General features: G+C 42.9%; 1 protein-coding gene across 2 annotated transcripts in view; it reads right to left on the bottom strand.

The window, feature by feature from the left end:
* Nucleotides 1-20,139, bottom strand: part of LOC133402981 (synaptic vesicle glycoprotein 2B-like) — a 64,451-nt gene extending 44,312 nt beyond the window's left edge. For both annotated transcript variants that reach the window (XM_061677386.1, XM_061677387.1), the window contains exon 1: nucleotides 19,840-20,139. The gene's annotated coding sequence lies outside the window, so the exon portion shown is untranslated. The remainder of the gene's footprint in view (nucleotides 1-19,839) is intronic.
* Nucleotides 20,140-21,649: the final 1,510 nt, after the last annotated feature.

The following is a 21,649-nucleotide window of genomic DNA, read 5'->3' as shown; positions in this document are numbered from 1 at the left end:
GGCAGATCCCCTGGTTCCGGTCTCAACCCACTGGGTAGCATCCCCACGGATGAACCCATGCAACTGGGCAGGTTCCGTCTCTCCCCTGAGGAACGTCAACGCCGGCTGAGGGAAGGGCGGTGCTTCTACTGCGGTCAGTTGAGTCATTCCGTGAGCAACTGTCACGTCAAAGTGGCCGGTGCCGGTAGCAAGGGCACGGGAGAGGTTAGTCTGAATTTCATGAAGGAAGACCCTACACGGGTTCTTCCTAAAGTGACACTATGGTCTCCTGATCAAGAAATTCATACACCTGTATTAATTGACTCTGGTTCTGACGCAAACTTACTCAACTCCATCCTCGTTAGACGTATGCACCTTAGAACCTTTGAAATATAACGCCACTGCAACACCTATGCTGCAGTTTTATGGGCAAGATCACTCACCGCACCCAAACACTCACATTGACATTTCCTGATTCTCACTCGGAACGCATTAGTTTTCATGTTTTTGACGCCATGAATCATGACCTTATTTTAGGGAACCCATGGTTGAAATTACATAACCCCCACATTGACTGGTCCTCTGGGCAGGTTATGTCATGGGGCAGCAATTGCGCCCGGAACTGTTTCAATCCGCCATGTGATGTTCAGGGTCATGTTTCTAAGGACAATCCACAGACCCCATCTGGGGATCCTGATTTATCTCAAGTGCCCACCTGTTACCAGGATATTAAAGACGTTTTTTCCAAGGCCAAGGCCAAATCCCTTCCACCCCACAGACCTTATGACTGTGCTGTTGACTTGCTGCCTGGAACCACACCCCCACGAGGGAGGTTGTTCTCTCTTTCAGGGGCGGAACACAAGGCCATGAAGGAGTACGTGGAGGAATCACTGGCAGCCGGGATCATTCGCCCATCTTCATCCCCTGCGGGAGCAGGATTTTTCTTTGTGGACAAAAAGGACAAGACCCTGCGACCCTGTATCGATTACCGGGGTCTCAACGAGATCATGGTAAAAAACAGGTACCCTCTTCCTCTCATCTCCACCGCCTTTGAGTTCCTGGAGGGAGCCAAGATTTTCACCAAACTGGACTTAAGAAATGCATAGCATCTTGTCAAGATAAGGGAGGGGGATGAATGGAAAACAGCATTCAACACACCAACGGGACATTATGAATATTTGGTAATGCCTTTTGGGCTTACTAACGCTCCAGCTGTTTTCCAGAACCTTGTCAATGATGTCCTGCGTGACATGTTGAATGTTTATGTTTTTGTTTATTTAGATGACATTTTGATATTCTCCCCGGATGAGGAGACTCACATTATTCATGTCCCCTCTGTTTTGCAGCAGTTACTGCAGAATGAACTATATGTCAAGGCGGAGAAATGTGAGTTCCACAAGGCGTCCGTTTCTTTTCTGGGTTTCGTCCTGGCTCAAGGTGAAGTCAAGATGGACCCTTGCAAAGTAGATGCAGTTATTAATTGGCCTACTCCCACGTCACACAAAGATGTACAAAGGTTCTTAGGGTTCGCAAACCTCTACAAAAAATTCATCAGAAATTTTAGTTTTATAGCCTCTCCTTTGCATGATCTTACCTCGCCACACAAACCTTTTGTATGGAACCCGCTTTGTCAGGCAGCTTTTCAGAAACTTAAGTCGAGCTTTACCTCCGCTCCCATCCTTACTTTGCCAGATCTCAAACAGCAGTTTGTGGTAGAAGTCGATGCGTCTGATGCCGGAATAGGAGCAGTGCTCTCCCAGAAATCTCTCAAGGATGATAAATTACATCCTTGTGCTTTTCTCTCCAAAAAACTGACCCCAGCTGAGAAAAATTATGACATTGGTGATCGTGAACTGTTGGCAGTCAAGGTGGCTTTGATGGAGTGGAGGCACTGGCTAGAGGGGGCACAGACTCCGTTTTTAGTATGGACAGATCACAAGAACCTTGAGTATATTAAGACTGCTAAAAGATTAAATGCGAGGCAGGCTAGATGGGCTCTGTTCTTCACTAGATTTAATTTCACGTTATCCTACCGACCTGGTTCTAAAAATGGTAAGCCAGATGCTTTGTCACGTATTTTCTCCGAAGAGAATTCTTTGTCCGACCCTAAGACTATTTTGCCTAAGTCATGTTTTATTTCCGCTTTTGTTTGGGACATTGAAACTGCAGTTAAAGGGGCTCTGAAAAACACTCCTAGCCCTGAAGATTGCCCTGAAAACAGGCTTTATGTGGTTCCGACCTTAACCTTATGTCACCCAGGCATTGCCAAGTCGCAATCAGTGGTCGAACAGCGCTTTTGGTGGCCTAATGTTAGGAGGGATGTTATCGATTCCGTCAATGCTTGCCAGGTATGTGGTGCTAACAAGCCGTTTCATCAACGTCCTCCTGGGGAGTTGCGACCCCTGCCAATACCACAACGTCCTTGGTCAGACATTTCCGTAGACTTTGTGACAGGATTACCGGCCTCTAAAGGCAATACCACCATTCTTACAGTTGTTGACAGGTTCTATAAGATGGCACACTTCATTGCACTTCCAAAACTCCCCTCAGCTAAAGACACTGCCGAGCTAATGATTAATCACGTTTTCAAGTTCCATGGTTTCCCCAAGAATGTGGTGTCTGATAAGGGTCCCCAATTCATTTCGCAATTTTGGAAGGAGTTTTGCAATCTCATAGGTGCTACCGTCAGTCTGTCATCTGGGTTTCATCCCGAAACCAACGGCCAAACCGAGAGGATGAACCAGGACCTGGAGACTGGGCTCCGATGTCTCGCTTCACAGGAGCCGCGATCCTGGTCTCAGAAACTGGTTTGGGTCGAATTCTCCCACAATTCCCTCCCCTCTGCATCCACTGGTCTATCGCCTTTTCACGTTGTGCATGGTTACCAACCATCTCTGTTTCCTGCCATAGCCCCAGAGTCCACAGTTCCAGCGGCATTAACCTTGGTGAGACGCTGCAGGAAGACCTGGGAGCGAGCCCGCTAGATCCTGCTGCGCCAGGGACGGTCCTACAAAGCCGCTGCTGACCGTCGGAGGAGACCGGCCCCGAACTACAAAGTGGCTCAGCGAGTGTGGCTCTCGACCAAACATATTCCACTCCGGGTGGAGTCCAAGAAGCTCGCTCCCAGGTTCGTTGGGCCCTTCCCCATCACAAAGATCATCAACCCTGTCACCGTGAAGCTGAGGCTCCCAAGGTCGATGCGGGTCCACCCTGCTTTTCACGTCAGCCTACTCAAGCCAGCCCGGGAGTCCCCTCTGGTCCCGCCTTCCAGGCCCCCTCATCCCCCCCGGTTTGTGGATGGGGGCCCTGTCTTCTCTGTGAAGCGGCTGTTGTCGTCTCGTCGGAGGTGGAGGGGGTTTCGATATCTGGTGGACTGGGAGGGCTATGGGCCTCAGGAACGTTCATGGGTACCGTCTGCGTTTATCATGGATGATTCGCTCATTCGGGACTTCCACGTTGCACATCCAGGGGCTCCAGGGCCGTCTGGGGCCGGCCGTTAAAGGGGGGTACTGTCATGTGTGTGTGTTCCGGGTTTTGTCCTCCCCCCTGTTTCACACACACCTGCTCCCGTGAGCATCTTCACCACCTGTGCCTCGTTCACCCTAATTACCCTTGTATTTAACCTCGTGTCTCATTCCCTCTCGTTGCCAGTTCGTTGTACCTTGTCGTCGCGTTCCAGCATTCCTTGTTTCCACGTCACAGACTCACAGTAAGACTCGACCCTGTTCCGATTATCGACCTCTCTTTTTGGAAACTCTCCATTTGTTTTGGGTTTTTGGGTCCTATCCTCTGTTCCGTTCATGACACTCTCTCTCTCGCTCGCTATATATAATATATATATATATATCTATATATATATATATCTATATATATATATATATATATTATATAGTATATCGTATCGTATGTTTTTCGTACTGTCAGGTTTAGTTTCGCAAACCCAGTTTTAATACGAGCAACTAGGTTTCTCAACCGCACCATGAGTGCCGTGGCAAATATTTTGACAATTTAAAAATCACGTAGGGCACAGCAATCACAGCCTGCCACCTTTGCCCATCCCGTTCCCCATGTTGTGTCACGACCATCCCGTTTTGTCCATGGTGGCCTGAGACAGGGCTGCCATGGCCTCTGGGAACATTTAGCCTTATGTTCTGAATTGAATTTATCATAAAAATTCACATACGGTGAACCAAAGGAGAGCATTTCATGTCTGCCCGATATTAAGGATGTTTCTCTATGTACCGGAAAATCACTTTAAACTTCTGGCACAATACTTCAGTCTAAACTGATGTTATGAGATGCACTAAAATATTAAAACATACAGTATCCATATAATCACACATGAACATAGGATCCAACGAAACGCTTGACTTGGAATAATGGCGCTATCAAGTTGTAACAGGAAAAAGAGAGAAGGCAAACAACAACAAAAAAAGAGAATACAAAGACACAGGAAGACAGATTTAAGAAAGTGAAAGGGGCGAGACAAACAATCACTACAACTGCTTGTGGCACTTCATTTAAAAGTTCAGATTCAATTTAGGGTTTTTTTCACGAATTGAGGTTTTCGTTGTGTTGAAGAAAAAGGTGGACCCAAGCGCAGGGAAGCAGGGAGGCAGGCAGCAATTCAGGATGTACTCCAAAAAAAGTATTTATTTTCAAAGAACAAAAGACAAACAACTGTGATTGGCTGGCAACCAGTTTCGGGTGTACCCCGCCTCCTGCCCGCAGTTAGCTGGGCTAGGCTCCAGCACGCCGGCAACGTTAGTGAGTATAAGCGGTAGAAAAAATGGATGGATGGAAAAGACAAACAAGTCATGCAGAAGCAAACAGTACATTAATTACATTAACCCAACTAAAATTGCTGGTGGGAACATCATTAAAAAAAATAAAATTAAATTACAGTTTTGTCACAAATTAAGATTTTCGTAGTGTTGAAGGAAAAGGGAGATGCAAACGTAGAGACGGAGGGAGGCAGGCAGGAGTTTCAGGATACACTTAAAAGTAATTATTTTCACAAAACCAAAAAAACAAAATCAATCAACCAATAAGTCAATCGATCAATCAATCAATCAATCAATCCATTATTTACACAGCATCTTTCAAATTTGAAACAAAAACACAGCCCTTCACAAAATGGGTATCCATCCATCCATCCATTTTCTGAGCCTATCACAGCTATCATCGGGCAGGAGGCGGGGTACACCCTGAACTGGTTGCCACCCAATCGCAGGGCACATACAAACAAACAACCATTCGCACTCACAGTCACACCTACGGGCAATTTAGAGTCTCCAATTAATGCATGTTTTTGGGATGTGGGAGGAAACTGGAGTGCCCGGAGAAAACTCACGCAGGCACGGGGAGAACATGCAAACTCCACACAGGCGGTGCCAGGGATTGAACCCCGGTCCTCAGAACTGTGAGGCTGACACTCTAACCAGTCGTCCACCGTGCCGCTCAAAATGGGTAATAAGAGAAAAAAAATCCTCCTCCACCTACACGCAGTCTCTGACCAAACACACAAAGACTAAAAGCTTCTAGTGTGAAAGCACCCTTAGATTAATACACCCACAAGAAATGAGATGGTCACAAGTAAATCTGCTACATCACTGGTGGTACCACATAAAATTCGTCGATAGATAAAAGATAGTGCCCGTAATGATTGTTGTTGAAAACATTTCCCTTTGTTTCCCAAGCAAATTACTGCCATACATAAAGAAGTGACACGTTAGTGTGTGTTACTTTTATTACTTTATTTTTTTATTTATTTTTTTACTGTTGAGAACCTTGATATTGGACATGACATTGGGCAATATCTGATTTTGGTTGATCTTTTTGTCCATTATAATTTAATCGAAACAATTTATTCAGCTTTTTTTTATTTATTTATTTTTTTGTCCTGTTCGGCTGTTAGGTCAAGCAGAATGGAGGATCTGTATCCGTTTTATGCCGGAACAGTTTTATTGTGTCACAGTGGAGTTTTAAACTTCCAGTGTGGTTTCTTAGTATTATAATTGATGTTTTTTGAGAATCAGAATCGATCCATCGAACAGAACAAAGATTCTGGAGGGGAGAAAGAAACGAAAACAAAAGACAAAGCACTAATTGTAAACAGGATGAGAAAAGTAAATCATTTCATATCTACAGCAATTAAAGCTTAGATATGAGTGTTGCATGGGGCAGTGTGAGTGAGGGGATACAGTGTGATGACAGTGTGAGTGAGGGGATACACAAGCAATTCACATATTCATGAGTTATTTTGTCGCAATAAGTGAGTGGCCCCACACCCCCCAGCGAAAGAGTCCCAGGGGTGTGTGCCTGGGGACATATGCAAGTGAATTGATACCGTTTTGCATGCACAAAGACTGACAGAAGTGGCCCGTAATTGCTGTGCCCACACCGCAGAGGCTGAGGACCCCACCCTATCAATCGAGGGGAGGGATCCACCCGAGAGCAGCCCGGTGGACGGGACACGTCCCACACCGAGGGATCCAGGGCAGTCCGCCGGCACCACTTAGGCGCCCCGCCAACCCCAGGAGAACCAGACGACCCCCCACCAACCTGTAGGGCCCACAATGCAGCCAGTCCCTGCCCAGCCCGAGGGCGGCAGAGTATCCCTTGTTTGTTGGAAAGGAGGGAGGCTAGGGGCACCCGGGAAGAAAATGATAAAGGGGGGGAGGAACCCAGGGAGCAGCCGCGGGTCATGAGAGGGGAGCTCCAATGCCAAGCAGTCATCCAGCCCGGGGGGGCGGGGGGGGGGGGGGCTCAGGAGCACCGCCATGTAGCTAAGTGGGAACCCACCTCCCCCCTGTTACTATGACTCCCAGGTCCCCAACTGGCAGTCATTTATTTATTTACAGCATTTAACACCATTTGTGGGAGGCCACTTTATATAGTGGGCAACAATATTTGCTTGGGCACAGTTTCTTCCACAGCTACAAGTTGTAGAATCTTTGATAAAGATATGACTTCTCCTATTATTATATATTTAGTTATCCATCACTCCATTTTCTATCCCGCTGGTCTTTATTGGGTTCGTGGGTGAGCTGGATGCTATTCCAGCTGACTTTGGGGAATAGACAGTGTGGACATGGAAACTCTCATATCATTTTTCACAACAAAGTCAATTTATTTTCTTTGCTTTTATGTCTGCCAACCTTGACAACGATTGTTCGCTAAGATATGTCCAGTATCGCAGTAGCTTGCCCAAATTTGGAAGTGGTTGCTTAGCGGCCCACCAGGAACCAGTAAGAATGCTTTTCACGCTTGCTGATCTATTATTGTCGTAGATATGACACACCTCTTTGATCTGCGTGTCTATGGCAATGCTAAGCGAGAAGAGGGAAAGTGTCATCAAATTCCTTTTGTTTGTGGACGGCACGAAAACCAAAATAAATACAAAGTGTGTAGGATGCCTGCACAATGTGCTGCATACGGTTGCACACAACGCAGTAAAATCACAACAAGAGAACTGGGAAAAACCTTTCATTGGTAAGAAAATTTTTGGGGCTTTTTTCCAAATGTCCTGTATTAATAGGACATTGTTTGACGTTGACAAAAATAAATCTCATGAAAATTTGTTGAGAAATGAGCAATCTCAGCTCATATTTATTTTCAGTGTTCACACATTGCCTTTGATGGGAACGCTGACCCCACCAACGTGGCCGCCACGTAGGCACATCACACGTAATGGCACCTTCTAGTATCTATTTATTTTTCTATTCAAGTCTGTGTATTGCTGTTAGAACTCTAAAATCACTCCACCAACTCCTTTCCCATTAGATGCACCGTCTGATGCCACTGCAATGCGAGGTGCCGTGACGTCAGACGACCACCTTGAGCATCACTATGCAACGCAACATGGCGTTCCATTGCTGCACCCTTGCAGCACATACACAATGAACGGTCCCTTCTAAATGCGGGGTAAAAAGGCTTTTTACGGACGGATGGATGGATGCACACTTTGTGTGTGTCTTGTCCTCCGCCGCATCCCTGAGACTGACTCACCGTACCCCTGGGGTTTGATCAAACCCATGTTAAAGTAGAACCAAACAGACCACCAACAAAAAAACTGTCTAGTCAATTTGACACATCACAGACAACCCGGACAATGAATGAATGAATACGAAATTCGGAAAGTATATGAAGTCAGGCTTCAAAATGGTCAAGAATGTAAACATTCTTTCAGTGAGCAGGAGCTGTGGACGTGTCGATGAATGCTCTGAAAATCCCGCTTCCCCAGAACTCTCAGCAGTCAATTAAAAACACGCCTTCTTTCACGGTTCCTAATAGGGAGAGAAGACTTTCCAGCGACGGACATTACAAACGCTCTAACTGGCAGCAGAGAAACAGCCTCTGAACTGGCATAATGAGCTGGGCCACCAAGACAGTTTTTCCTCCTTTGAAATTCAGCGGGACAACGCGCTTTTGTGGCCGCAGAAGGGTGTGCCATAAGCGGCCACGGTGGTGCGACTCGCACCAGTCCCCCTTGGATGATTTATTTCTTTTTTTTCCCCCTCCTCCACCTCGCCCTCCGACTTGTGGCTGGTGGCTGTGAGGCTGACGGCCCTAATTCTGTTATGGGTCAGGGTTAGGCTACTCTAACCGGTGCCGGACTGGCAAAGGGGCGCGAGGTGGGGGCAAGAAGTGGAAATTCAGCTGAATAGCCACTGCATTGAATAAGAGTGCTTTGTGTTTGTATATTGGGGGAGGGCCTCATGCTAGAAAGCATACGCCCCAGCCTGCTGTCATCATGGGTCTAGTTTTAAGCCCTGCCCCAAAAAATCAGGCCAACTGAGGTGATGAAAAAGTATTTTAAGCTATATCTAAAAAAATCACTACTAAATTGTTCTTTGCACATGTTTTGAGCACTTCAATATATTTATCATATTTAATGTATTGCGAAACAAAACACAACAATGAGTTTAGTTTAACTTCAACAACCACTGATTTAGAGTTTTTGAATGTGGGAGGAAGCAAACCAGATATTTATTTTGAATAAAAATATTTAGAATTTAATAGATTCACAATATTTCAAATAATTTTGTGGAATCAAAGTATAATTTAGAGGTGGTAAGGATGCAGTCATTCTCAGATTTAATTTAATTTTGTCAAATTTGTGTTGAGACCCAATCCAGAAATATGGTGGACTGGACATGACTGCACTAAAACCACTGTACACTGTGTATTGTATTATACTGTAGGTCATAATCAGATATTGCGTTTACCATTTTCACTCATTCATTCATTTATGTATACAATTAGTACTTAATACAATAAAAGGTGCACTAAAAATTGAATGTAATATGAGATTTGAATGCATAAATGTGTCTCATAATCCTTATACTACTGGTTTTGAACTCATTTCCTTAGTGTCTATATTTGAGATTACCGGTATATGTGCAATTGTGCATGTGAGATTAAATCAGGTCCCAGTTGGAAAATACATCAGATAATTGTGAAAAATATTTCTGTAAGAACAACAAGATGCAATCTCATTTCTCTTTATTAGCTCCTGTATGTGTTGTAGTTTACAGTCCACATTTTTTGTTCGGTATTTATCTTCTTATTTCCTTTCTTCAACACAAACAATAATATAAAGCACAGGCGAAAAAAACAGACAATAATGACTATTGTGACTGACAGCTGACCCGCATTGATCCAACCTTCCAACAACAGACTATTTGCTACTGACAGATGGGCAGCAGGAAATTAAATTCTGGCAGACCTCATCCATTTACCATTGTTGCACTGCCAGGCTTTATCTGCTCTCCATCTTTGAATAACGAACATAATTAATCTGATAGAGTCAGCAGCATCCACTGTGGGGTTCAACAACTTGTAAAAATGTAATCAGATCATTGAGATTCCAAGAATGTGACTTTCCCAAATGCATGTTTTCATGTTATGAATCTCTTCAGAATTTTAAAATGCAATAAGCAATTACTTTGCCAACCTATGCTGCCAATTCAATCATGCGCAAATATGACCAACATGCATCCATTCTTGAGTTTGGTTCAGTTCTCTGCCAAGTGTCTTTTCAACTGTCTTGAGAAACAAAATTACGGAATGCAGCGCATCAAGTCATAATGAGAGATGACTTATGCCTTAATTCCCATTCCACTTTTTTCCCTTTTAATTTCACACTTAGAATTGCTGAAATGGTACCAAAAGTTGTCTTTGCAGTTAAAAATATGACAGCACCAGTTTGACTCTGGAAATGATTCATTTAAATTCAATTATTTCCTAAGGGAAAATGTACAGTTAAGAATTGTAGGTTGACCAGTGTCCTTTAAATTTGGAGCATCCACTTTATTGGGAAAATTGTCCTCCATGCAAAAGACTAATACAAGAGCTGAAATAAAATCAATACTGGTAATAAAGTTAATTTAAGTGACACAATAAAAAAATAGTTTAGGTGCACTGAATTAAAAAAAATATTCAAATTGAAAATGAGTGGGCTATCAAAAGGACAAAGATTTATGTGTGAGAACTCAAACATGCAAAGAAGCATGGCATCTGCTCATGTTGCCAGCCAGAAGCTTTTCCTAACTTCCTACTGAAAGAAAAAGGCTTGTGAAATAACCTCCAGTTATGTTCTGTAAAAGCGACATGTAAATGTTCCCCTGATTAAGCATAAAGACACTCTTATCGTTATTAAAAAAAAAAAAAAACTTTGTGGGTAGAACATCTATGTATGTAATTTACCAACAGAAGTCAATTTTCTATTCTTCATCTGTATTCCTGCTTCATCCTATAATTAGTGGCTCGGGAGATTAGTTATGTCTAGAACAGATGTTCGCTCAGGTTGGAATCTGATGGTTGATTGAATTTTAACTTGGTTAAGGACCGCACACAAGAGCACATGCTAAACACACATGCTCTCACATAAACTGTCAAAACTAATAAAGACTCAATGAGCCTGATCGACTAAAGGTTTGCGCATGCAACAACAGATGCAACCTTGATTGCGCACGGAAACAAATGTGGAAGCTGGTCTCCGCACCGGGAGCAGCCAGAATCGCGTCCGCAAAACACGCCAAATTGCAGTTCATTTTGCATGTTGTGTGAGGAGCATGTAGAAATTGATTAATTTAGCACACGCAAGGTTGAGTCATTAAACCTGAGATGAATTGTGTCGGCTGGTTTTGCGTCTCTGCCGCGAAATAGGAGGGGGCAGGGAGAGCTTTTCTGCTCATTTAAATATTTTTGAAATGCTAACAAAAATGATGGCGGCATCTCAGCACCAATGCAATTTGGGAGCTTCTACTGTATATGATCTGATGGCTGAGTTGGAGACAGTCACAAGGAGTCATGCCATGTCACCTATTACAAAACTCCTTTCAACCCAGCATTTCTTTGCATCTGGGTCATTTCAGCACACTGTGACAGTTGGTGCTGCCCTCTCTCAAAGCAGTTTTCCCAGGGTGCTCTCCTATGTTTTACACCCAATGGTACGCAGGATGGGCACATACAGTACATCTAATTCCATGCACTCAGGATGATTTAAATCAAACAAATCAGAGCTTTTATGTGGCCCTGGCTATCCCAAAATGATCAGACTGATCAATATATTATCTGTAAATCAGTAATATGTTTGTTTGGATCGACCACTAACACTTCCGATTTCATCACTTCAATCTTTATTTTGCGCTTGTGGTACTCTACCAAACTCTGACACATTTACATCTGTTGCCAACAGGGCATGCAATCTTTTAAAGTGAGTGAACACATACTTTATCGCTCACTTTTTGGTATATTAGTACACCCCAATTCCAATGAAGTTGGGACGTTGAAAACGTATTAGTACACCCCATCCGAATCAGATGCCCCAGCCACCTCATCTGGCTCCTCTCAATGCGGAGGAGCAGCGGCTCTACTCTGAGTTCCTCCCGGATGACCGAGCTTCTCACCCTATCTCTAAGGGAGAGCCCGGACACCCTGCGGAGGAAACTCATTTCGGCCGCTTGTATCCGGGATCTTGTTCTTTCGGTCACGACCCGCAGCTCATGACCATAGGTGAGGGTAGGAATGAAGATCGACCGGGGTCTCCGTATTTTACGCTACATAATGTGCCACACATTTTCAATGGGAGACAGGGCTGCACTGCAGGCAGGCCAGTCGAGTACCCGCACTCTTTTACTACGAAGCCACGCTGTTGTAACACATGCAGAATGTGGTTTGGCATTGTCTTGCTGAAATAAGCAGGGGCGTCCATGAAAAAGACGTTGCTTGGATGGCAGCATATGTTTCTCCAAAACCTGTATGAACCTTTCAGCATGAATGGTGCCTTCACAGATGTGTAAGTCACCCATGCCATTGGCACTAACACAGCCCCATACCATCACAGATGCTGGCTTTTGAACTTTGCGTCCATAACAGTCCGGATGCTTCTTTTCCTCTGGCCCAGAGGACACGACGTGCACAATTTCCAAAAACAATTTGAAATGTCAGACCACAGAACACTTTTCCACTTTGCATCAGTCCATCTTAGATGAGCTCGGGTGTTGTTGATAAATGACTTTTGCTTTGCATCGTCGAGTTTCAAGCTGCACTTACGGATGTAGCGCCGAACTGTATTTACTGACATTGGTTTTCTGAAGTGTTGCTGAGCCCATGTGGTGATATCCCTTACACATTGATGTCGGTTTTTGATGCAGCGCTGCCTGAGCGATCGAAGGTCACGGGCATTCAATGTTGGTTTTCGGCCTTGCCACTTACATGCAGTGATTTCTCCAGTTTCTCTGAAACTTTCGATTTTATTATGGACCGTAGATGATGAAATCCCTAAATTCCTTACAATTGCACGTTAAGGAACATTGTCCTTAAACTGTTCGACTATTTTCTCACGCACTTGTTCACAAAGAGGTGAACCTCGCCCCAGCTTTGCTTGTGAATGACTGAGCAATTCAGGGAAGCTCCTTTTATACCCAATCATGGCACCCAACTGTTCCCAATTAGCCTCTTCACCTGTGGGATGTTCCAAACAGGAGTTTGATGAGCATTTCTCAACTTTCTCAGTCTTTTTTGCCACCTGTCCCAGTGTTTTTGGAACATGTTGCAACCATAAATTTAAAAGTTATTGATTATTTGCTAAAAACAATAACGTTTATCAGTTTGAACATTAAATATCTTGTCTTTGTAGTCTTTTCAATTAAATATAGGTTGAACATGATTTGCAAATCATTGTATTCTGTTTTTATATATGTTTAACACAACGCCCCAACTTCAATGAAATTGGTGTTGTAAAAGATTGCAATCTTACTTATCATGCGCAACACGCTCAGCAACAGCGTGCACCATCGGTTATAGGGAAAATGTTATTTGAGATCTTTGTCAAATTATGTGAGAAATCTACCTGTATAGTGCAAGGTACATGACAAAGTAGTAGACACCAGAGAACCTGGAAGAGCCCTTGACAAGTGAAGTGGTGAGCTGTCAGAGCCAGCAAGGTCTTTTCTACTGGCCTAAACATTATCAGAAGCACTGGCCCACATTTATAACCTACTGTGTATTCTAACATTTGTTTCGTGAAATTGAATTGAATTCATTCACTCCCAACAGGCTATTCGCTTTGTTTCGTAGTGTTTATCTTGGCTGCACTGCTTCCAGTACTGCGCATGCGTGTTAGTTTTTATTTTGTCCAGTCAGCCCAACGTGCCGCCCAGTGTTGGCCTATGTAACTTAAATTATTTGCAAAGGGATTGTTCATTTTAATGTAATTATTTCCAAATCAGTATCATTAGGCGATTATTTTTGCACTGTTGTATTGCTAAATACCATGACTGGATTAAAGTTGCTACTAACCTCCCTGCAAAGTGTGACATAAAGCAAATGCTTTTCATAAAGAAAGGAACAGTGGGAGGACTGTCAGGCATTATTTTGGAGGAGGAACCACCTCGGAGGACACTGCTAATCTAACCCTCATCTTTTAGTTGCGAGTCAACCACAAATTCAATGCAACCTCTACAGCGATTTAACAAGGAAAAACAAAGCCTGAACAAAATATTGACCCCCCTCCTGACAATCCATCCATCCATCCATCCATCCATTTTCTGAGCCACTTCTCCTCACAAGGGTCGCAGGTGTGCTGGAGCCTATCCCAGCTATCATCGGGCAGGAGGCGGGGTACACCCTGAACTGGTTGCCTGCCAATTGCAGGGCACACATAAACAAACAACCATTCACACTCACATTCACACCTACGGGCAATTTAGAGTCTTCAATTAACCTACCATGCATGTTTTTGGGATGTGGGAGGAAACCGGAGTGCCCAGACAAAAACCCACGCAGGCGGGGCCAGGGATTGAACCCAGGTCCTCAGAACTGTGAGGCAGACACTCTAACCAGACGGCCACCGTGCCGCGCTCCCGACAATATTTTTGGTAATTTGTGGTGAATACCGCAAATGCTTGTTTATTGTTGCAAATCACCTCCTAAACTATTCACTGTGCACACTATATGTCCACTGCCAGTTAACAATAAAGGAATATAGAGATTGTTTAGTAAGACATATACGTTGTCAATCGTCTAGGAAGACTGATTTCAGAGCTGACTGAGGCTTTTTTGCACTACAGCACAGGTGTCAAACTCAAGGGCGGGGGACCAAATCTGGCCCACCAAGTCATTTCATGTGGCCCGCGAACGCAAATCATCAGTGTCAACTTCCATGATTCTTGCTCAAGTTTTCATAAAATAATAACAATAAATAGTATCGTTGAGACATTGCAAGCATTTTCTATTTACAGTAACTTGAACAAACTATTATCCTTGACTTGTGATTTCAAAACTAGGTAGCCATCAATTTGTTGTGTGTATGTAATAATATTATGAGGTGACTAAACATTTATATGGTTTCACAGTCAACGGCCCTTTAAGGGAAACCGTGACTACAATGTGGCCCGCGACAAAAATGAGTTTGACACACCTGCTCTACAGTCTGTTGTAATTCGCCTCAAAGATTATTGACGGGGGGTTGATGTGGGAGCTTTGTTTGAGTCGGTCAAGGTCTTTTCACACCAAACCTATCGAACCATGGCTTTTAAGAGGCATGGTTAAACTTCGTGTACTGGGGTGTAGTCATGCTGGAAATGAAAAAAAGGGCCTTCTTGAAGCCATTCCCACAAGGTTGGAAGCCTACAACTGTTTGAAAGAAAAGAAAAATAAAGATTCAAGGGAAGCTAATATTTGAATAAACGAAATCTGGGTCGCAGGATGGCGCAAGGAGGGACTGCCTCACATTTAAAGATTCTGGGTTTGAACACCGGCTCTGACCTGTCTGTGTGGCATTTGCATGTTCTCTCCATTGGGTTTTAACTACAAGAGGTTTTAACATCTCACTGACAGAATTGCACAAAAGGGTAACTAGACCCCTCCCCCACATTTATTTCCTTCCACCCTCACTAGTTATAAATGTTGCAGGTGCTGCTTGTGCCTTCGTGTATATTAAATGAACATTCGGTCCCCTCGCAGGCGTGTTGTTCAAGGCATCTCATAGAAGCACTTATTCCTTTCGTTACAAAGACGTAATACCACAGTATGTGTCTCAGATCTCAGTTCGATCACTTAATAACTGAAGGATAACGTAAAAATAGAAAATAGTGTCAATTCGTGCTTTACCAACAGTAATACCGAGAGATTTTAAGCTTTCAGATGAGACTCACATACACAAAAAAAAGCACATTATTTTTTAAGTTTAGCAAATTCAAGAGGAAAGCAAAAAACACTCCCACTTGCTTTAAAGCCACCTGTTATGCTGTCACAACAACATTTGAAAAACGGTAAGACCCAACAAATGAGCCCAAGAGAAACGTTGGCTAAAAGTAAAGGCTTAGCCTGAGCACAGCAGACTATTGTTCTAATGATTTCCATTTCGTTTGGATATGACAGATAAACAATATAACATGCAGCATTCATTAGATTTTTCACAATCCGAAATAACTGCAAAATATGCAACAAGATCATTCTCACGAAAATCTTACACATATATGACTTATTAAGGGCCTATTATGTTATACATAAATGGATTTTAAAAAGCGGCATGCTGGACGAGTGGTTAGCCCATCTGCCTCACAATTCTGAGGACCGGCGTTCAAATCGCCTGTGTGGAGTTTGCATTTTCTCCCCGTCCGTGTGTGGGTTTTCTCCGGGTACTCCGGTTTCCTCCCACATCCCCAAAATATGCATGCTAGGTTAATTGAAGACTCTCTGCCCGTAGGTGTGACTGTGACTGATTGTTTGTTTATATATGCCCCTCGATTGGCTGGTGACCAGTTCAGGGTGTACCCCGCCTCTCGCCCGATGAAAGCTGGGTTGGCTCCAGCACGCCCGCGACCCTCGTGAGGATAGGCGGTACGGAAAATGGGTGGATGGGTTGATTTAAAAAAAAAAAAATGTATTGCCATGTACCTCCAGAGATGATTTTTGACCTAATTATTTTTAAACTATCACAGAAGTGAACACAGCAAACACACACTATTAGTGTTATTGGAATGTACTGTACAAGGGACAGCTTTCCAGGGTACTTCGAAGCCTGCAGATTGACATTATCATGGAATTCAAAATAATGACCATCTTATCAATCATACATTCTATAGTTATAGCATTTCAAAGTTAAACAAAAATCGGATTTGTCAGGCACGTTTTGCTACAGCAGCTCTGTATGAAAACTGTTTTTGTTTTTCCCCCGAACTGTGTCCCTGTCAGCGGGAGCACATTTTTATTGACTTCAGAGAGTAGCTGTTTCAAGTTTATCAGTCCTCCAATGAGTTCCACATGTGACAGCAGGCAAAGCACCAATTTCAAACAATCTTGAAATCGCTCGCTCACAGCCAGGACCAAACACTTTCAATGAAGCTCTAACATCATTCATATGTATCAGACTAGGTTTAAATCCTGGATATATGGCGAGCATAATAATCACGCTCAGAGCTCTGCAATGACGGTTTTTAAATCTGAACTTATTCAAATGTGATTGACTTGTGAATGACATTATTTGGGTGAGAAAATATCCAAAATACACGTGCGACTCCTTTTATCTGTGATGTTAATTGAGATATGGATATGGTCGGATTCGGACTTCAACAAACATCACTTAATTTAGGATGGCAAGATGACAGGAACATGGCAAGGAGCTGCCACGCTTCGCTTCTTGGTTGTAAAGCGTGGGGAAATAAGAGAAGTTTGGCTTTGGAAATATTCAAAATATATCTCCTTCCACTTGGATCAGAGTATATTTTTTTACATCTTTACATTGGTTCATTCGTGGATAGTAATTCAATAAAGTGATTTCAATGGACAACAGAAATCAATGTTGAGTGGAATAAATACCGCATTTGCCATCAGTATGTTAACATCCACCATGGCTGCTCTCTTCAAATAATCTTTATTTCTTTCTATTTTTAATTTTACTACAATGGATGAAGTAGATTTAACTCAGTAATCTCACCAGAATTTATTTGACTGGACATATCAGGGTGGGGATGAATGAAAGCACGCTATAAATACCGCACTGTCTCAAACTCGGCAGCATGGTGGACGACTGTTAGCAAGACACCCAAAGTCAGCTGGGATAAGCTCAGCACACCCGCATCCCATAGTGAACAGTACTGAGAATCGATGGATGGATGTTTCAAACTCATCAAGGAACAACACAGTTAAAAAGAACTCCATTGAATTGGAGCACTTGGACTCATTAAGAAAGGCGTGTATGTCCCAAAACATGGGCTGCGGCTGTGCTTTTACTGAGCAGCCTGTGTGAGACTGAGCTGCACACCAGCGGGATGAGCTAGATTGAGGAGGCTGCTGTTTATGTAATACCTTCACTGCATGAAGCTCAAAGCCTTTCTCGATATGTACCATACCGTAAGCTTGAAACACAGTCACTTCCTCGCAAATAGTTTGTTTTCAATGTAAAAACTTGTTCTCAGGAGCTTTCAGTCTTGAAAATTGCAAGTGACGTGATCAGCGAGATAAACAGTGCTGCTTAGGGGTGTGATGGATGTGAAGAGAGGAAGCTGAAGAGTCGGCCGAGTCATTTAGACACGATTAATAATGCATCGTGTTCCTATCTACAGCAGGAAGACTCTCTCCCTTGTTCCCTCTCTCTCTCACTCGCTCACACACACACTTTAGGTACAGTGCAGTCTACTGAATCAAATTGGAGCTGAAGTAATCTGCTCTACGTTATAGTAGCATCACCAGATCTGAGTCCAGCTGGTTTTAAAGGACAATGGAACTGTCTTCAGTTACTCTGAGCAGCTTTCAGTGGCCAAATATGACACAAATTATAGTCATGTTTAGAGCTAATTCACTGTTGGTCTAGTGTCCACACCCATGCCGCACCTCAGCAGGACTGGAGCTAAAGCCTTCAGCTGCTCTCACCTCTGTGTATCACTGGATAATCACACAAAGGCAAAATATCCATGTGATTTCTCCCTATCGACAACAAAAAGAAACGAGTGGCATTAAAACATATCCATCCATCCATTTTATATCACGCTGGACTTTATCCAAAGCCGAGGTGAGGTGCACTCTGGACTCGTCGCCAGTCAATCACATGGCCCAAATAGAGAAGCAACCATTCACACCTGGACAATTTAGTCTTCAATGAAGCGACCACTTGTGTTTTTGAATGTAGGAGGACCGCCGGAGTACCTGGACAAAACTCAGGTAAATACATGAACAACATCCAAACTCCAAATGCAAACAATCCGAACCAGGAACCTCTCGACTGAGGTAGACGAGCTAACCACTGAGGCCAAGTGCAGCCGAAAAAAGTTAGAATTGAAATCATAGTAAATAATGACATAATGAGTTGTGAGGGAATTAAAGTAGCCAAATGAAATTAATTCTTAGTGTAATAATTTTCTGGGGTTGAATTTTTAAAATTTCCAAATACATTGGACCCCCACATATTCGCGGTTTGACACCCACGAGTTCTCATATTCGAAGATTTGTTTAAAATAAATAAATAAATAAAATAAAGTTTTCCCCTTTTAAACTTTTTTAATTTTTTTCTATTTTGCTACAGAACTAACCCCCCCCCCCCCCCCCAAATGCCTGTGGGCAGTAAATACCTGCTTATTTAAAAAATATAATAATTGGGGGGGGGCAAAATAACGGTAAAACAGCAAATAAAATAGCAGGCCGGTCCCTATGCTCTGCGAATAGCAGCGGTCCACTGTTTTTGAGTGAGTGTCCTTTAAAAAAAATTACTTGCTTGAGAGTCAGCATAAAAATAAATTCCATCTTGATCTTCTTGAGAGTTTTGAGCGGGACTTAAAATAGTTTTGTTATCTTGTCTCAAGAAAAAGGTTTCAACGAGTACAGGCTTTCATTAAAATGTAAAGCTTCAAACAGTTTGTACAGTCGCGGTTCATTACAAGTTCACCTTTTGATGTGAAAGTCCAGTGAAGCTAGGTGAACAATAACAATGTTCCCATTGAACACATGGCCTTGTTATTATATGTAGCATGTTGTAAAATAAGGACTTCAATATGAGATGCTTATATAACACTGGCAAGCAATCTTTGTGCTTTCAGCCAGTTATTAATACATTCGAGTTATTGTTTGTCATACTTCAACACCATATGAAATAGCTTAAATGATGTTTGATTTGTCCAAAAAAATAGTATACAGTGATCCACAGAATATATGTGCAATGATTTGATGCATTAAATAAAATATAAGTATATTGCATGCGTTGTTATGCAAAAAAAAAACAAAAAAAAAACAAAACCTTTAAATATTTGTTTTTCATTTTACAGTCATTATATATACCTTTGGACCCAAATGGTTCAATAAAAACAAGTCTTCTCATTCATTTAAAAAGAAACACATTACAAATAGTTGCCTTACCACAATGGAATCAAACTGAAGTTTGCGAGTGCTCAGTGGTGTCCCAGTATCGCAACAAATCAATCTCAGAGTTCAATAATCACTCTAAAATCTGAATCTGGATCTTGAATAGTGTATGTAGAGAAAGCATCACTTTGACTACACAGGCAGCATGCAGACAGAGCTGAGGGATTAGAAAAGCAAAGGATAGATCTAGCCTCTCTTTCTCTATTTGTCTGTCGGTCTCTCTCTCTTTGCAGCACTCCACTCTGCCGCGTCCTTCCTATCTGAAGCACAGTGGTACAGTCCGCCTCTGTCGTGTACTATGTGCGAGACCGTTCCATTAGTCTTGCTGCAGGGGGAGTCCGGGAGTGATGTGAGGAGGGAGGGTATGTAAGAGGGAGGTGACGGTTTGAGAGAAGCAGATGGGTGGCTTGTGGGAGGGGGATGGATGGAAGCAGGGAGGGATGAATAGAGGAGGAGGTGGAGTAAGCGAGTGGGGCTGCCCAGTGACAGATGTGTTGACTTAGTGTGAGATGCTTTCTGCACATTGATGGGAAAGTCCTGCAGATTTGAACAGATATAAGACCATTTCTCCTCTGTCTATATTGATAGAAAATTGCTTACATCCTTTTTTTGTATTTGTTTTACAACATATGAGAATGACACTCAGTAAGCACAGACCTCCAAACAAGGCCTGACAATACTGCTTTGCTGTATCATAACCACCTCACACATTAGGTAACCAGCAGAAGCACCGTTTATGGTCTAAAGAAGAACGACGTGCCATGATCTACTCTATGGGAAGTTGATTCCGCTCAACATGGTAATGGTAACACAATAGGATAATAATTCAGTGATAGCTGCTGTCTCTTAAAAAAAAAAACACTAACATTAATGAAAATAATCTACTGATTAATTAGGCATTCATCATTTTCCATCAACCTTCTTATAGTTGAAAGACAATTTAGTCAAATGTCCCTCTTGATAGTAACAGCCACAGGTTCTCTTGGCAGTCCTAAGTGAAACATTGCTCTCCAGTGTTGTCATAAAGATAGAGTTAAAAGGTATGATATTTTGGAATCGATGGGCCTCATTTACCACGAAGGGGCTAATTTTACGACACAAATAAAAGCATTGCCATTCTGGCTGTTCAAAAAGCGCCTCTTTTGGAGACAACACAGATATAGATTTGAAAATCTTTAAAAAAAAAAAAAAAAAAAATTAAAAAAAAAAAAAAAAAAAATGACATGCGCATGCATCTTAAACGTTTTGGGGAGGCATACACAAATACAGTGTGTCACAATGGCAACAATAAGGTCAGTGCTGTTGTTGCATTCGTGCTTCTAATGCTTCTCCAGCAAAGTGTGCATGTGTGTGAAAGGGTGTGGAATCTTCACCACAGAGAGTATGAACAGGAAAAACTATTGTGTGCTAATTAGAAGTATGTTCACGGCAGTATGAAATACACACACACAAACACACACGCTCACATCCAGATGTGACGTGACTGCTGTGTACTTTGCCTTTGGGAGGCATCCATCCATCCATCCATTTTCTGTACCGCTTATCCTCACTCGGGTCGCGGGCATGCTGGAGCCTATCCCAGCTATCTTCGGGCGAGAGGCGTGGTACACCCTGAACCAGTCGCCAGCCAATCGCAGGGCACACATAAACAAACAATCATTTGCACTCACATTCACACCTACAGGTAATTTAGAGTCTTCAATCAACTCGAGAGGCGTGGTACACCCTGAACCAGTCGCCAGCCAATCGCAGGGCACACATAAACAAACAATCATTCGCACTCACATTCACACCTACAGGTAAT

The sequence above is a fragment of the Phycodurus eques genome, chromosome 5 (assembly GCF_024500275.1).
Source record: "Phycodurus eques isolate BA_2022a chromosome 5, UOR_Pequ_1.1, whole genome shotgun sequence".
Taxonomy (NCBI): domain Eukaryota; kingdom Metazoa; phylum Chordata; class Actinopteri; order Syngnathiformes; family Syngnathidae; genus Phycodurus; species Phycodurus eques.
This window is presented reverse-complemented; position numbering and strand designations above follow the sequence as displayed.